The sequence below is a fragment of the Dasypus novemcinctus genome, chromosome 9 (genome assembly GCF_030445035.2).
Source record: "Dasypus novemcinctus isolate mDasNov1 chromosome 9, mDasNov1.1.hap2, whole genome shotgun sequence".
Classification (NCBI taxonomy): domain Eukaryota; kingdom Metazoa; phylum Chordata; class Mammalia; order Cingulata; family Dasypodidae; genus Dasypus; species Dasypus novemcinctus.
Genome location: NC_080681.1, coordinates 63,909,329 through 63,925,981, shown reverse-complemented (window position 1 = coordinate 63,925,981; position 16,653 = coordinate 63,909,329). Strand labels below are relative to the sequence as shown.

Genomic DNA, 16,653 nt, shown 5'->3' with positions numbered 1-16,653 from the left:
TATACTTCTCTGATTCTCAGAACCGTAAGCCAATAAATTCCTGTTGTTTGAGTTATCTCATTTTATGGTATTTGTTTTAACAGCTAGGAAACTAAAACAATAATGCATCTAATAATTAGCCTGTTGGGCATTGCCTAATTGTATATAAGAATTAAATAGTAAAATGATGATATAAATATAGCCATCATTTGGGAAGAGCACATTGATGAAGTGAGCTGTGCATCACTTCAGGTGAAAGACCTGGAATATAAAAATAGTGGTTTGATTTACCATGGAATAAGAAAGCATTTTAATACACACACTTACTACGCAGTAACAGGAGGTGCTATACCAGGGCAGGTCTCCCTCCACAGAGGGACAACTTACCCCTGTAAAACTTATAGCATGGAGGAGCTACAGAAATTGTGATCTAGTGAGAAGGGAAAAAGGTCTGAGCTATGCATACCTAGTTTCTCCTTCTGGAAACAGCAACACAGATGCAATACCCCTTCTCCCTGGGAAAAAAAGAGTGAGGAGGCAAAAAGAGGCTGGGAATTTTATGCTAGTGGTATTCCTGACACTTGGAAGACACATCAGAGAGTGGATATTATCCAACTTTTTTCCTCTTACACCATGAGGTTCACCTGTAAGTCTAAGGTCACAGTAGGGATATGTCTTATTTTAAGGCAAAAGATCAGGAATCTGCCAGGATGGATTTACTGCCATCTTATGAGGTTGTTCCCCCAGTAGCAACCACAGCTTTTTTGAGTATCCTCTTAGGACCACTGGTAAGCTATAGATTTTGCCCACAAAGGCTATGAAATGGATCAACATAGTCCATTAATAAAATTAATTCCAAGGGCCACCTTGAGTACAAAGCTGAATATACTCTGAAATCTATCTACCTTTCCAAATTGTGTCTAGCCATACTGTCAAAAATATACAGTCATATGTTCTGAAAAGGCATCAGATGGCATCACAAAGACTCTCTAATTATAAAATGCATAGACACTTCAATCATAAAGTGTCAGCAATAAAGATTCCTTCAAAATTGAATAAAACTCCATAAAATTAAAAAATTCCTGGAAAAAAATTAATATTCAAAGAAATTAAAATCCAAAGAAAATAAAGTCTGAATTAAAATTTTCCTGCTTTATAAATTAAAGCTCAAAGAATTTAAAGAGTCAAATTTACCCTTCTTGGGCTCTCGAAACATCCCGGTCCTAGGGTCATGGCAGATAGCTCTAGAATTGGGTGCCTTGCCAGTGGGCCCTCCTTTGGAGTTTGTGCTCCTGAGTGTGACAGAGTTGGACTCAGATGTGATTTCTCTCCACATGAATCTTCTGTCCCTTCTATTTGAACCTGTAGTTGGTGCTGGAGTTGGTAGGGATAAGTCCAAGAGACTTGAATCTTTGGGCTGTCCATGTGCCAGCTGGGCCCTGGGCCTCATCAGAATTGCAGCACCTACCCTCAAATTCATTGGACTAATCCAGGACAACTAACAAGGATGTGAGGATGAACAGCCACCGTACCAAGAAACTGAGAGAGTCTACAACTGCAAGCAAGTGAGTCCCATTCATCAGCCATATGGGATCAAGGCCCCCTCTCAATTAGAGGTGAAGTGGGCATCACCATCCCAGAACTCTCAGGATTGGGGAATAAAATATGGACTAGAGTGGACTTACTGGTATTCTACTATAGACTTATTAGTATTCTAGCAATGCAAGAAATTATATCATTGATATGGAGACAGTGACCACTGGAGGTGCTGAAGGCAGGGAAGGGAAAAAGAGGTGTAATATGGGGGCATTTTTGGGACTCGGAATTGTCCAGAATGACATTGCAATGACTGATACAGGGCATTATATATCCTGCCATAACCTGCAGAATTGAGTGGGAGAGAGTGTAAACTACAATGTAAACTATAATCCAAACTTAGTGGCAATGCTCCAAATGTGTTCATCAATTGCAATAAATGTACCACACTAATGAAAGAAGTTGTTGATGTGGGGAAAAGTGGGAGGTGTAGGAAGTGGGGCATATGGGAATCCCTTATATTTTTGTGTGTGACATTTTGTGTAATCTAAGTATCTTAAAAAAATTTTTAACCGTCCTAACCTCTTCATCTTAACCTTTCCTTTTGATAAAGAGGTCTGTGTTAGTCAGCTAAAGGGGTGCTAATGCAAAGTATCAGAAATCTGTTGGCTTTTATAAAGTGTATGTACTTGGGCTAAAAGCTTACAGTTACAAGACCCTAAAGAGTCCAACTCATGGTTACTCCCTTACCAAACTCTGTTGCCATGTGTTGAAGTAAGATGGTAGGTGACGTCTGCAAGTGTTCAGCCTTACTTTTCCCTCTTAAGGCTCTGTGGGCCCAGCTTCTTCTGATCTCAGCTGTAGGCTGGCTTAGGCCTCATCTCTCTTCCCAGGACTCATTTCTTTTTTGGCTCAGCTGCTCTGTTCTCTTCACAAGGTCAGCTATAAACTATCAGGTGAATATCTCATCTCTCTTCCTGGGGCTGCAGGATAACTCTCTCCTCTTCTGGTAGCTCCAAATGTCTTCCATTTTGCTAATTCTCTCTTCAACTATATCTAATTTGCTGTTAAATCTATTACATATAGTTTTAAAATTGTGATTATGGTAGTTTTTATTATTCACTTATTTTTCAAATACACTAGGTAACTTTATACAATTCCCTATTCCCCATATAAATTATCTATCTATTGCTGTGTTACAAACAGCCTCAAAACTTAGTGCCTTAAAATAAGAAAAAATTATCCTCTGACAGTTTTTGTGTGTCAGGAATCTAGTTGTGGCCTGGCTAGATACCACTGACTTAGGGTCTCAAATAAGGTTGGGAATCAAGTTTTGGGTGGAACTCCAGTTATCTCAAGGCTTTATTGGATGGGCGAATCTTCTTCCAAAATCACTCACATGGTTGCTGACAGGCTTGCAGTTCTTTCTGCCAGTTGACTAGAAAGATCTTTTTCTTGTCCCCTTGGCCTTTCCATAGGGCTACTCATAACATGGCACATTGCTTCCCCTAGAGCAAGAGCTTTGAGAGGGAGAGACCAATAGAGGGTGAGTAAGACAAAAGTTAAAGTATTTTTATGACTTAATCTTGGAAGTGACATCCCATCATTTTGTCATGTTCTATTCATTTGGTGTAGGCCACACACTAGAAGGGGACATTGAATGAGGAAAAGAATACTAAGAAGTGAGGATCATTGCACACCAGTTTTGAGTCTACTGACTGCGATGTGGATATTTCAAACTTTAAAAATTTTCTTTAAACATGGTGAGAAAAAATTATTGTACACCTTTGCTCCTTTGATATCTGATTTTCTTTGCGTCTGTTTCTATTCTCTCTTGTTTCTGCTGGTTCCGCTCATCCTTTTTAAAAAAGAATTTTGAAAGTGTAATCTACATACAGAAAATAATACACACACACACACACATACATACATACATCATAAGGGTGCAGCTTGATAAAGTTTCAGAAACTGGACACAATGACATAACCAGCATTCAACTCAAGATCAGAACTTTTCTAATATCTCACACACCCTTCTTATGTCCCTTTCCAGTCATTACCTCCTCCTGACTTCTAACAACATTGATTAGTATTGTCTTTTTTTTTTTTTACTTTATATAAATGAAATCACACAATATTCACTCTTTTGTGCCTGGCTTCTTTCCTCAAGATTATGTTTCTGAGATGTGATTGACTTTCTATTTACTGTGCTGTTTATTATCATTGAGAAATTATTTGTGGGAAAAATTTAATGCAGAAGAAGAAGGAATCCTTCACTACTGAGAATTTTCATTTGATTCTACCAGGTCTTTAGACGTATTGATGACTTTCTAGACTGGTTTGAGGCTTTCTTAACCATATATGCTGGATTATAGTCATAACAATTGAAGATTTTTCACCCTGCTTGAATTACAAGATGTGGGCTTCTCTCCTTGGTGGTTTTATTTGGGTGTCATTAAGTCATTCACTGGAGATCTGTGTACTTTAGGTCATACTTCAATAAAAACATAAAAAAGTACTGGGAAATCATTAAAACAACAAAGCCTATTTAGATTAATAAGGGAAGGATCTAGTTTGAGCAAAGTACAGAATTTACCCTCTTCCAGGACTTCCCTTCTTGTAGTCTCCTGGGTGTGCAATGCAGGGGCAGTTTTACTTCTATTTTACCTTTACTCCCTCCCCCCCCTCCCAAATGGCTCCCTTGTCTGTCTGCTCATTGTTACTGCTTGCTGTCTGCTCATTGTGTCTGCTTGTTGTCTGCTCGTTGTGTCTCCTTGCTGTGTCTGTTCATTATCTTCTCATTTTCTCTAGGAAACACTGGGAACCAGACCTGGGAGGTGGGTGCCTAAATGCTTGAGCCACATCCACTCCCTGCTCATTGTGTCAGCTTGTTTGTCTGCTCATTGCTCTTCCCTACTTTGAACCCCAGTTTAATGTGGGGAGGCTCTCCTTTTGGACACTTCATAATGGCCATAGCTGGGCTTGGATTGCAATCTCTTTTGACTCTCAATCCCCGGAAACCAATTATCTTAGATTGCTAAGGCTGCCATAAAAATGCAATAGACTAATTGGCTTAAGCAATGGGAATTTATTATCTTGCATTTTGGAGGCTTGAGGTGTCAGCAGGTCATGTTTTCTCTAAAATCTGTAGCATTCTTACGGTGGCTTGATGGCAGTCCCTAACTCAATCTCTGCCTCTGTCATAAGGCCACCTGTCTCCTTCTGGTTCCTATTCTGGATTGTGTCCAAATTTGCTCTGCTTATAAGGACTCTAGTCATAGTGGATTTAGGCCCACCCTCATTCAGTTTGGCCTTATCTTAATAAGATCTTCAAAGATCTGGTTTCCAAATGACTTCACATCCATAGGACCTGGTGTTAGGACTTGAATATGTCCTTGTAGGGACATTTTATCCACACATCAGTGTTCATATTTGTTCTCTGCAGCAAATATCCTCAGAGCATAAGTGACTTTGGTGTTTATCATGTAGCTCTGGTAAGAAACTTTCCCTTAGATTTTTGACTTGCTCTTTCCTTCCTAACTTATCACCTCTTTGATGATATTAAGGAGATGAGGCAATACTTTTCCTTTTCCTTTTTTTTTTTTTTTTTGGTAAAGCAAAGGGTTAGTTGAGATAACCTAGACCCCTATTACCAAAAATATTTCATAACTATTTGCTATGGAGTTTTTAGGCCCTTTTACCCCAAGTTTGTTTCAGCTATGGAATACATGTAGAGCATTCTAGAATTGAATCTTTTATTCATATTTCTGAAGCTAGGACCCATTTCTTTGACTTACTTTTCTGCAGACACTCTTTCTTCTCAGTATTTGAATGTTCCGTGCTTTGAGTAATATATTTGCTTATTTTCTGTAACAGAGACATATGCCTTTACTGTTTCATCTCTCTTTCAAAAAAGGAGCATCTGAGTTTGCAATAGTTTCATATGATTCTTATTTTAGTATCTTCTATTCTTTAGTACATATAGCCTACATGCATTACATTTGGATTTCTTTTCTTGTATGTTTTTTTTTTATTTGATACAGGCATTTGTTTATTTAACGTATTCCTAAGTAACTGAGTTCCATATTTGATAAAAACATCCACTATATAAGCAAGACATATCTACCTACATTTTTCTGAAGTGAATGTCCACCCATAATTATGGAAAAACTGTAAAGTTGTATAACTTTAAAACCCACCCAGTAAATATTTTAGTATTTTTCATCTTTATGACTTTGGATAAGCCATGTGAATTCAAAGTTTGACTTTACAGTTTTTCCTTAGCCCTATATAGAGAATAAAATTGGGAAAGCCAGTCTATTTCTTCCCACCTAGGCTTGGTACCAACAGTTTTAAATTAGATTTTCACCAGTGCTATGTACAACATGGGGCATTCAGATGCCTTGCAAATATTGCAAACATAATGCATGTTGGCCAATGCTGTGCAAACACTCCTTTCCCTTTGGTCAAATATTTGCTTCAGCTTATACTTGTTTAGGAAATATCTTTAGCATTCCAGATGAACTAACAGTTGCTTGCACCAAAAGCCCACATCTTTTCTGGAACCAGATTCTGGCCAAAGTCTCCCTAGTCTTTGTACTTTTGATGGAGCTCTCACAACCCCTTCACATATGTGCTAAAGTGTGTAGACATAAACTTTGATCAGGTTTCATTCCCTTGTGTCCCAACAACTTCAACCTTGACTTAACAAAACAGCTTTCTTCATATCTACCCAGATACTGTGTTCTGAACTCAGTTTAAACTTAGAATACAAAAATGAATGATGGGAAGTGGGTGTGGCTCAAGCGATTGGGCTCCCATCTCTTACGTGGGAGGCCGGAGTTCAATTCCCAGGGCCTCCTGTTGAGGGCAAGCTGGCTGGCAACCCATGCCACTGCAGCAAGCTGAGAGCAGACAGTGAGTGCAAACAATAAGGGTTGGGGCGGGGGGGAATAAATAAATAAAGTAAATATAAGTGAGTCTTAAAAAAACCTTAGCAATTATATAAAAAATATACATATTGCAAAAAATGAATGAGGTGGCTTTTGGCTTCAGCCCTGTCAAGAGCCAGGAAGGCATCACTCTCATATTTAAAGCAAGAGAAAAGCTGAACAAACTGAAAATAACAAAATTTTCTTGGATCTTTTAGACAGCTAATTGCTACCCTGGAATTTAGAAAGATGGATGAATACAGCTGAGATTCTGCTTATTTAGAACAGAAGTCACCAGAAATATAAATTGTTAGAAACACTTAAATGATAATTTTGAAGAATTTCCAGAGGCTTAATGTAGACTAGAAAAGTTAAAGAATTCTAGAAGCTGCATTCGTAGGGAACCCCCACACTTTTATGGGCTTTACCTCCAGGAATGTTACCAGTTTATCGTGGTGAAGATCCAAGAATGATATTCTCATGGTTCTGGCAGGGGAACATAAAAAGGAACTATTTTGAACTAAAACCAGGCTATTCTCCTTTAAGGTCTACTTTACAGGGAATAATACTTTACTAAAGCCATAATTGACCTCGGTAATTGGGTTTTTCCCCAACTCCAGGTCGTTTACATTTTCCTCCCTATTTAAAAGACACAGACTGGCAGAATGGATGAAAAAAAAGGAGCCATCTGTATGCTGTATATAAGAGACACACCTTAGAAGCAAGGACACAAATAGGTTGAAAGTGAAGTTTGGAAAATGATATTCCACACAAAGAGTAACCAAAATAGAGCTAAAGTAACTACACTAATATTGGACAAAATAGATTTCAAATGCAAAACTGTTCTAATAGACAAAGAAGATCATTATATATTGATAAAAGGGGCAATTCATCAAGAAGAAATGACAATAATAAATATTTATGCACCCAACCTGGGTACTCCAAATTACATGAGGCACACCCTGGTAAAACTGAAGGGAAAAATAGCTCCCTCTTGACAATAATTGTTAGGCACTTCAATAGACCACTCTCATCATTGTATAGAACAACTGGAAAGAGGATCAATAAGGAAACAGAGAACTTGAATAATAAGATAAATGAACAAAACCTAACAGACAAATATAAAACATTATACCCCCAAACAGCAGAATATATATTCTTCTCAAGTGTTCATGGATCTTTCTCCAATTTAGACCATATATTGGATCATAAGCAGGGCTCAATCAATTTAAGAATATTGAAATTATACAAAGCAGTTTCTTTGATGATGATGTAATGAAGCTGGAAAGCAATAACAGGTGGAAAAATGGAAAATTCACAAAGATATGGAGATTAAACAGCATACTTTTTTAACAAATCAATTTTATTGAAACATATTAATAAACGTAAGTTCATCAAAAGTGTACAGTGTATTTAGTATAATCACATAGTTGTGTATTCATCACTTCAATCATTACTAGAGCATTTTCCTTATTCCAATAATAATAATAAATAGACAAAAAACCAAAAACTCATCACCTCTCAATCTCTCTATACTTCCCCTTCTATGCATAGCAGCTATTGTTTCTGTCTCTCTAGTTGATTTGTATTTATATTTTGTAAAAAACATTTTATATATGCAATATTACCCATATTCATATTTCATATGAGGTTTCACTATGTTATACAATCCCATGTTACAATTTTTAGCTTTCCTTCTTGTAATAGACATGTCCTTAGACTTTTCCTTTCAATCACTATCATACCCCAATAATAGCTCTGCTAGTTACAAACACTGTGCTGTGCTTTCACCATTTCTATTCATTTTCAAAGTTGTATAAACAACTTTTTCCCCAGTTCTGCCAAATTAACCCTCAGCTTTCTATCCTCTCCTCTCCTTTTATTTTCTGATGATCTATATTCTAATTACTAACTCTGTGAGTTTACATAATATATGTAGTTCATAATAGTGCAATCATATACTATTTGTCCTTTTGAGTCTAGTTTGCGTCACTCAAAGTAATGTCCTCCAGGTTCGTCCATGTAGTCATGACTTCATTTCTTCTTGCAGCTGCATAATATCCTCTTGAAACCATACACTTTTAATTAATCAATGGGTCAAAGAAGTAATTGCAAGAGAAATTAGTAAATACCTTGAAATGAATGAAAAGAGAATACAGCTTATCAAAACCTGTAGGATGGAGAGACTGCTGAGCCCCGTCTGTCCGTGGCCACCTACTCCGGACACAGAACATCCAGTCATGGATAAAAATGAGCTGGTACAGAAGGCCAAACTGGCCAAGCAGGCTGAGTGATATGATGACATGGCAGCCTGCATGAAGTCTGTAACTGAGCAAGGAGCTGAATTATCCAATGAGGAGAGGAATCTTCTCTCCGTTGCTTATAAAAATGTTGTAGGAGCTCGTAGGTCATCTTGGAGGGTCGTCTCAAGTATTGAGCAAAAGACAGAAGGTGCTGAGAAAAAACAGCAGATGGCTTGAGAATATAGAGAGAAAATTGAGACTGAGCTAAGAGATATCTGCAATGATGTTCTGTCTCTTCTTGGAAAAGTTCTTGATCCCCAATGCCTCACAAGCAGAGAGCAAAGTCTTCTATTTGAAAATGAAAGGAGACTACTATCGTTACTTGGCTGAGGTTGCTGCTGGTGATGACAAGAAAGGGATTGTGGATCAGTCACAACAAGCATACCAAGAAGCATTTGAAATCAGCAAAAAGGAAATGCAACCAACGCATCCTATCAGATTGGGTCTGGCCCTTAACTTTTCTGTGTTCTATTATGAGATTCTGAACTCCCCGGAGAAAGCCTGCTCTCTTGCAAAGACAGCTTTTGATGAAGCCATTGCTGAACTTGATACATTAAGTGAAGAGTCATACAAAGACAGCATGCTAATAATGCAATTACTGAGAGACAACTTGATATTGTGGACATCAGATACCCAAGGAGATGAAGCTGAAGCAGGAGAAGGAGGGGAAAATTAACCGACCTTCCAACTTTGTCTGCCTCATTCTAAAATTTACACAGTAGACCATTTGTCATCCATGCTGTCCCACAAATAGTTTTTTGTTTACGATTTATGACAGGTTTATGTTACTTCTGTTGGAATTTCTGTATTTCCCATGTGGTTTTTATGTTTAATATTAGGGGAGTAGAGCCAGTTAACATTTAGGGAATTATCTGTTTTCATCTTGAGGTGGCCAATATGAGGATGTGGAATTTTTATACAAGTTATCAGTGTTTGGCTTAGTACTTTGGGTACATTGTGACTTCACAAAGGCCAGTGTTAAAACTGCTTCCATGTCTAAGCAAAGAAAACTGCCTACATATTGGTTTGTCCTGGTGGGGGGTAAAAGGGATAATTGGTTCCAGTCACAGTGTAGTTATTGTGGGTACTTTTAAGGTTTGTAGCACTTTCAGGGCTGTGGTAGAAATAGATATCCCATGGATATTACATGTCGAACCATGTGTATCTATGGAATACACAATCTCAGTGTGCACACCTTTGACTACAGCTGCAGAAGTGTTCCTTTTAGACAAAGTTGCAACCCAATTTACTCTGGAGAAGGGCAGAAACGGTTCACATTCCATTATTTGTAAAGTTACCTGCTGTTGCTTTCATTATTTTTGCTACACTCATTTTATTTGTATTTAAATGTTTTAGGCAACCTAAGAACAAATGTACAAGTAACGATGCAGTAAAAATGAGTTGCTTGATATCCATTACTTCATGTGTATCAAGCACAGCAGTAAAACAAAAAAACCCATGTATTTAAACATTTTTTAGGTTTTTTGCTTTTGTGATTTTTTTCTTTTTGATACTTGCCTAACATGCATGTGCTGTAAAAATAGTTAACAGGGAAATAACTTGATGATGGCTAGCTTTATTTAATGTCTTATGAAATTTTCATGAACAATCCAAGCATAATTGTTAAGAATATGTGTATTAAGTTGATGTAAGTGGAATAAAAGTTTTATGAATGGACTTTTCAACTACTTTCTGTACAGCTTTTCATGTAAATTAGTCTTTTGGTTTTGAAACTTCTCTAAAAGAAATTGTACATTTTTGGAAATTTATTCCTTATTCCCTTTTGGCAGCTAATGGGCTTTTACCAAGTTTAAATACAAAGTTTATCATAGCGACAAAAATACTACTCATGTATAACTACTGTTCCCAACCATGTCCCATTCTCCTTTCCCACCCTCCTTCTCCACCCCCCCCCCCGCCCCAGATCCATTTCTATTGGGGGGGGGGGAGCTCTCAATTGGATAAAAGTAATGCATTCCATTTAAAAATTTTTGGTATATGGCATTTTCTAACTTAGGAAGCCACAAGCCACAATGTTCTTGGCCCATCATGAATGTTGGGTAGCATTAACTGTAAGTTTTGTGCTTCCACTTTTGGTTTTTAAGAATATCTTGATACTCTTGTAGCCTGCCTTCGATTTTGATCCTTTATTCTATTTGTCAGGTGCAAAGGATTACCTTCCTTTTTTTAACCTTCTGTCTTGTCACTAACCATTCCTTCTCGGTGGCCATGTACTTGGAAAAAGGCCGCATGAACTTTCTGGCTCCACTCAATGTCTAAGAAACTACCCTACTTCTTTTGCTTGCATCCCACAAACTATTTCCCTCATCCTCTTTACCGCAGCAATCCTCTCCTTAGTTGATGAGGTTGTGTTTACCTATCTCCCTTTAAGCCCTACTAATATCTTGAATGGTCTCTCATTGTCTGACTTTAAATCCTTTCTCTTCCTCTATTCTCTAAATAAAGATGGGACTAAGTTATACCCAAAGTTCACCCTACAGACTATTTCCTCAGTATCTTGCAGAAAACACCAAACAGAAATACCATTTTAAAAGAGGTGTATTTTTTTTTTCTTTTAGAATGTAAGCTCCTCAAGAGCAGGGACAATGTTTTCTGTATGTTCTATTGTGCCTAGTACATTGTAAATGCTCAATAAATATTGATGATGGTAGGCAGTGAGTCTTAATGATAAGAGTGAGCAACTGAAATCCCAAAAACTGTTTTGTTGATGTTCTATTATGACCTCAGATAAATTGGGAAATATTGGCCCTTTTGGAAATTTGTTCCAAGTATTACATTCAAATAAAAGTGCAATGAAGGCCTTGGGGTCTTTTTTTCAAAGAGGAGAAAAAAAAAAAAAAAAACCTGCGGGATGCTGTGAAGGCATTGCTGAGAGGGAAATTTATAGTCCTCAGCTTATTATAAAAGAAGAACATTGAAGACAAAGACCAAACTGCACACCTGGAGGAACTAGGAAAAGAACAGAAGACTAATCCAAAAACAAGCAGAAGAAATAAATAGCAAATATTAGAGCAGAAATAAATGAAATTGAGAACAAAATAAAAACCAAGCAATAGGGAAAATCACCAAAACCAAAAGTTGGTGCTTCGAGATCAGCAAAATTGACAAAACCTTAGTTAGACTGACAGAGCAAAGAGAAAGTGCAAATAATTAAAATCAGAAATGGGAGGGGGGCATTGCTATTGACCCCAAATAAATAAAAGAGACCATAAGAGAATGCTATGAACAACTGTGTGTCACCAAAACAGACAACTTGATGAAATGGAATATTCCTAGAAACACATGAACAAACTACACTGATCCTAGAAGAAACAGAAGACCTCAGCAAACCAATCACAAGTAAAGAGATTGAAAGAGTCATCCTAAACCTCCCCAAAATGAAACGCCCAGGACAAGATTGTCTCACAGGTGACTTCTTTTATTCACTCAAAGAAGTTTTAACACTAATCTTGCTCAAACTCTTCCAAAAACAGGAGGCAACTCTACCAAACTTATTCTATGAAGCCCACATCACCCTAATACCAAACCAGATAAGGATGCTACCAAAAAAAATTACACACCAATTTCTCTAATGAATATAGTTGCAAAAATCCTCAACAAAATACTTGCAAATCAAATCCAAGGGCACATTAAAAGAATTGTACCTCACAATCAAATGAGTTTTATCCCAGTATGCCAGGGTGGTTCAATACAAGAAAATCAACCAGTTAATACACTACATTAACAAATTGAAGAAGAGAAATCAATCAGGTGATCACCTCAATGCAGAAAAGGTATCTGACAAAATATAGCATACTTTAAAAAAAGTTTTATTGAGATATATTCACATACCATGCAATCTGTCCCAAGTGTACAATTAATGTATAATCACAGTGTTATGCACTCATCACAACAAATTTTAGAACAGTTTCATTACTAAAAAAAAAAAAAAAATCCCACAACCCTTAGCAACCCTTAGCAGTCACATCTGAATCCCTCTATCATTCCCCAGCTCTACGTAACCACTAATCTAATTTCATCTTTATAAATTGTTTATATTTACATTTTATATAAATGGAATCATATACTATGTAGTACTTTGTGTCTGGTTTCTTTCATTTAGCATAATGTTTTGTTTTTGCCTCATATTAACATCTTGTAACAGTAACACACATTTGTTCAGTTTCAAAGAAAAAGTCTTATATATGCAATATTACCCATATTCATATTTCACATGAGGTTTTACGGGCTGTATATTACTATATTACATTTCTAAGCTTTCTTTCTAGTAGTATACATGACCTTAGACTTTCCCTTTTAACCACTATCATACTCATACAATAGCACTGCTAGTCATACTCTTGTAATTTCATGTTTTCTATTCATTTCCAAAGATTAACAGCCTTTTTACCAATTTTGCACAGATTAACCCGCAGCTTTCCATTCTCTACCCTAATTCTATTTTCTGGTGACCCATATTTTAATTAACTCTATAATAGCACCATCATACAGTATTTGTCCTTTTGTGTCTGGCTTGCTTCATTCAATATAATGTCCTCCAGGTTCATCCATGTTGTCATATGCTTCATAACTTCATTTCTTCTTACAGCTGCATAATATTCCAACATGTGTATAAACCACAGTTTTTTTAATCCATCAGTTGTTGCACACTTGGGTTGTTTCCATCTTTTGGCAATTGTGAATAACACTGCTAGGAACATCGGTGTGTAGATGCCTGTCAGTGCTCCCAGTTCTTTTTGTTATATACCTAGCAGTGGTACTGCCAGGTCACGTGGAAAATCTATATTGAACTTCCTTAGGAACTGCCAAACAGTCCTCCACAATGGCTGCATGATTCTATATTCTAACCAACAGTAAATAAGTGTCCTATCTCTCCATATCCTCTCCAACACTTGCAGTTTTCTGTCTTTTTAATAGTGGCCATTCTAATAACAGTTGTGAAATGATATTTCATTGAGGTTTGATTTGCATTTCCCTAGTTGCTAGTGATGTTGAATATTTTTTTCATGTGGTTTTTTTTTTTACCATTTATATTTCTTCTTCGGGGAAATGTCTATTCAAGTCTTCTGCCCATTTTTAAATCTGGTCATTTGTCTTTTTATTGTTGAGTTGTAGCCTCTCTTTATATAGCATGGATATTTAGCCCTTATTGAATATGTAATTTTCAAATATTTTCTCCCATTGAGTTGGCTGCCTTTTCACCCTTTTGATAAAGTCCTTTGAGCTGTAAAAGTGTTTAATTTTAAGGAGGTTCCATTTATCTTCCTTTTCTTTTGTTTCTCAGGTTTTAGGTATAAGATCTAAGAAATCACCACTTACCACAAGATCTTGAAGATGTTCCCCTATATTTTCTCCTAATACTTTTATGGTCCTGTTTTTTTATATTTAGGTCTTTGATCCATTTTGAGTTGATTCTTTTACTGAGAGTGAGGTAGGGACCCCCTTTCATTATTTTGGTTATAGATTTCCAGTTCTCCCAGCACTATTTGTTGCAGAGACTGTTTTGTCCTGTTAACCGGGGCTTGGTAGGTTTGTCAAAAATCAGTTGACTGTAGAGATGAGGGTTTATTTCTGGACTCTCATTCTATTCTGCTGATCCATGTATCTATCTTTATGCAAGTACCATGCTGTTTTGACCACTGTAGCTTTGTACTAGGTTTTAGGATCAGGTAGTGAAAGTCCTCTCATATTTCTCTTCATTTTCAGAATGCTTTTGGCTACTTGGGTGAACTCTTCCTTCGAAATAAATTTGGCAGTTGTCTTTTCTATTTCTGTAAAGTAGGCTGTTGGAATTTTGATTGGTATTGTATTGAATCTATAAATCAGTTTGGATAGGTTGATATCTTCATGATATTTAGTCTTCCAATTCATGAACATGGAATGTCTTTCCATTTGTTTAGGATTTCTTTTATTTCTTTCAGTATTGTTTTGCAGTTTTCTGAATATAGGTCCTCTGCTTCTTTGGTTAAATTGATTCCTAGGTATTTGAGCCTTTTTGTTGCTGTAGTAAGTGAAATTTTTTCCCTGATTTTGTCCTCAGATTGTTCAATATTAGTGTACAGAAACATTACTGATTTTTGTGTGATCTTGTATCCTGCCACTTTGCTGAACTCATTTATTAGCTCCAGTAGCTTTGTCATAGACATTTCAGAATTTTTCTAAATTTAGGTTTATGTAATCTGTGAAAAATGAGAGTTTTAATTCCTCTTTTCCTATTTGGATGCCTTTTATTGTTTTTCTTTTCTAATTGCTTTTACTAGAACTTCTAGCACAATGATGAATAACAGTGGTGACAGTGGACATCCTTGTCTTGTTCCTGATCTTAGAGGGAAAGGTTGCAGCCTTTCCCCCTTGAGTACAATGTTGGCCATGGGTTTGTCATATATGCCCTTTATCATATTGAGGAATTTTCCTTCTAATCTTTTGAAGTGTTTTTTATCAAGAAAGGATGCTGGATTTTGTTGCAAGACTTTTCTGCATCAATCAAGGTGATCAGGTGTTTTTATCCTTCAATTTGTCAATATGGTGTATTATGTTAATTGATTTTCTTATGTTGAACCACCCTTGCATACCAAGGATAAATCCCACTGGGTCATGGTGTATAATTCTCTTGATATGTTGTTGGATTTTGTTGGCAAGTATTTTTTTTGTATTCATAAATATTTTGTTGAGAATTTTTGCATCCTATGTTCATTAGAAAGATTGATCTGTAGATACTTCTTTTCTTGTAGTATCTTTATCTGGCTTTGGTATTACAGTGATTTTGACGTCATAAAATGTATTGGGTAATTTTCCCTTCTCTTCAATTTTTTGGAAGATTTTAAACAAGATTGGTGTTAATTCTTCTCAAAATGCTTGGTAGAATTCACCTATGAAGCCATGTGGTTCTGGACTTTCCTTAGGAGATTTTTGAATGACTGATTTAATCTTAAGTGCGATTTGTTTGTTGAGTTCTCGTATTTGTGTAGAGCCAATGTAGCTTGTTTGTACATTTCTAGGAATTTGTCCATTTCATCTAGGTTGTCTAGTTTGTTGGCATAGTTTCTCATAATATCCTCCTATGATCCTTTTATTTCTGTGGGGTCAGTTGTAACTTACCCCCTTTCATTTCTGATTTTATTATTTGCATCTACTTTCTTTTTTCCTTTGTTAGTCTAGCTAAAGACTTGTCAATTTTATTCATCTTTTCAAAGAACCAGTTTTTGGTTTTGTTGATTTTCTTTATTGTTTTTTGTTCTCAATTTCATTTATTTCTGCTCTAATCCTTATTATTTCTTTCCTTCTGCTTGCTTTGGAAGTAGTTTGTTAAATTTCACTCTCAGGACTGCCATCTCTGTATTGCATAAGTTTTGATAAGTATGTTCTGGTTTTCATTTGTTTTAATATGTTTATTAATTTCACTTACAATTTCTTTTTTGACTCACTGATTGTTTAGGCATGTGTTGTTCAGCCTCCACACATTTGCGAATTTTCCCCTTTCCAAAGTATTATTGATTTCCATTTTCATTCCATTATGATCTGAAAGGTGCTTTGTATAATTAGTCTTTTTATATTCATTGAGACCTGTCTTGTGATCTAGCATGTGATCTATCCTGGAGAAAGATCCATGAGCACTTGAGAAGGATGTATAATGTACTGATTTTTGATGCAATGTTCTCTATATGTCTTTTAGGTCTAGCTTTTTTATCATATTCAATTTCTGTTTCCTTGTCCATCTTCTGTCACGTTGTTATGTTTAATGATGTTAGTAGTGTGTTGAAGTCTCCAACTATGACTGCAGAGCTGCGTATTTCTCCGTTAAGTTTTGCCTGAGTTTGCCTCATGTATTTTGGGGCACCTTGGTTAGGTGCATAGGTATTTATGAATGTTATTTCTTCCTGGTGT

General features: G+C 36.4%; 1 protein-coding gene and 1 pseudogene across 3 annotated transcripts in view; both read left to right on the top strand.

Moving 5' to 3' along the window:
* Positions 1–16,653, top strand: part of PDE4B (phosphodiesterase 4B) — a 778,920-nt gene that overhangs the window by 238,962 nt on the left and 523,305 nt on the right. The gene's annotated exons all lie outside the window — the stretch shown is intronic.
* On the top strand, positions 8,604–9,520 carry LOC101413271 (14-3-3 protein zeta/delta pseudogene; annotated as a pseudogene).